Source organism: Heptranchias perlo, chromosome 20 (genome assembly GCF_035084215.1).
Source record: "Heptranchias perlo isolate sHepPer1 chromosome 20, sHepPer1.hap1, whole genome shotgun sequence".
NCBI classification, from domain to species: Eukaryota; Metazoa; Chordata; class Chondrichthyes; order Hexanchiformes; family Hexanchidae; genus Heptranchias; species Heptranchias perlo.
In genome coordinates this window covers 25,985,373-25,987,108 of record NC_090344.1, presented here as the reverse complement: position 1 = coordinate 25,987,108, position 1,736 = coordinate 25,985,373, and the positions used below count along the sequence as shown (strand labels likewise).

The 1,736-nt window shown below is 43.4% G+C and overlaps 1 non-coding gene across 1 annotated transcript; it reads right to left on the bottom strand.

The window, feature by feature from the left end:
- Positions 1–211: 211 nt before the first annotated feature.
- Positions 212–284, bottom strand: trnav-cac (transfer RNA valine (anticodon CAC)). Its single transcript has one exon. It is a non-coding gene; the product is annotated as a tRNA-Val (tRNA).
- Positions 285–1,736: the final 1,452 nt, after the last annotated feature.

Below are 1,736 nucleotides of genomic sequence, written 5' to 3'. Positions count from 1 at the left end.
AGTAGCTTTGAGAGGAGATTTCTGCACAGGCAGGGCAGGAAACTGAAGTGAGGGAGATATATTTTCGGTATCTGTGTAATGTTTGAGTGTGTGCAGAACTGGACAGAGAAAGGAAAATATACAGGTTCTGTATTTTATTCATCTTTCACTGCAGAGTGAAATCTTGCGTGTTTTCATATTTATTGATTTTTAGTGGATGACGTTTTGAAAATATTCCCGCCCGGTTTCGAACCGGGGACCTTTCGCGTGTGAGGCGAACGTGATAACCACTACACTACGGAAACTCTGCTGTGCAAACGGTTATACGAAATGCTCGGAAGATAGTTGCCGTCTTCAAATGTTCTCAGTGCTGGGAGACGGGGCCGGGTCCCATTCAGGGGATTAAGTTTTACAAAATAGTTTGTTGTATTAATTTCGCAAAGCTCATTAAACTCAGTAAAAAGACGAATAGTTGTTCAAATCGCCATTAATCAACCAATAACTTTCTGTTTCAGACTGACGGAAATCCAGCATGTTTTTCATTCATTCATTCACCAGGCTGAATGTGGAAAGTTCAGAGGGGAAGTGAAAAAGGAAATGAGGGGCAAAGAGAGAGTGTGAGAATAAACTGGCGGCCAACATAAACTGGCATGTAAACATTAAACGGGCAGTAGGAGCCGTACTCTGATAAGGGACCATAAAGGAGAGCTATTCATGGAGGCAGAGAGGATGGCAGAGATATTATATGAATACATTGTATACGTCTTTACCAAGGAAGAAGATGCTGCCAGAGTCTCGGTAAAGGTAAATACAGTTGAGATCCTGAATGGGCTAAACATTGATAAAGAAGAGGTACTCGGAAGGCTAGCTGTACTTAAAGTAGTTAAGTCACCCGGTCCGGATGGGATGCATCGTAGGCTGCTGAGGGAAGGAAGGGTGGAAATAGCAGGAGATACTGACCATAATCTTACAAACATCCACAGATACGGTGGTGGTGCTAGAGGACTGGAGAATTGCAAACGTTACATCCTTGTTCAAAAAAGGTTGTAAGGATAAAGCCAGCATCTATATGCCAGTCAGTTTAACCTCAATGGTGGGGGAACTTTTAGAAACGATAATCCGGGACAGAATTAACAGACGCTTGGACGACTGTGGATTGATTAGGGAAAGCCGGCATGGGCTTGTTGAAGGCAAATCGTGTTTAACTAACATGATAGAGTTTTTTGTTGAGTTAACAGAGAGGGTAGATGAAGGCAACGCAGTTGATGTGGTGCATATGGACTTTCAAAAGGTGTTTGATAAAGTGCCGCACGGTAGGCTTATCAGTACGATTGAGGTCCATGGATTAAAGGGGGCAGTAGAAACATGGATGCAGAATTGGCTCAGGGACAGGAAGCAGAGAGCAGTGGTGATTGGTTGTTTTTTGGACTGGAGGGAGGTGTACAATGGTGTTCCCCAGGGGTTAATGCTGGGACCACTGCTTTTCTTGATTTATATTAATGACTTGGACTTGCTTGTACAGGGCACAATTTCAAAATTTGCAGATGACACAAAACTTGGAAGGGTAGTGAACAGTGTGAAGGATGGTGACAGACTTCAAGAGGTTATATATTGGCCTGTGTCATGGGCGGACAAGTGGCAGATGAAATTTAACACAAAAAATGCGACATGATACATTTCGGTAGGAAGAACCAGGAGAGGCAATATAAACTAAAGGGCGCAACTCCAAAATGGGTACAGGCCCAGAGAGATCTGGT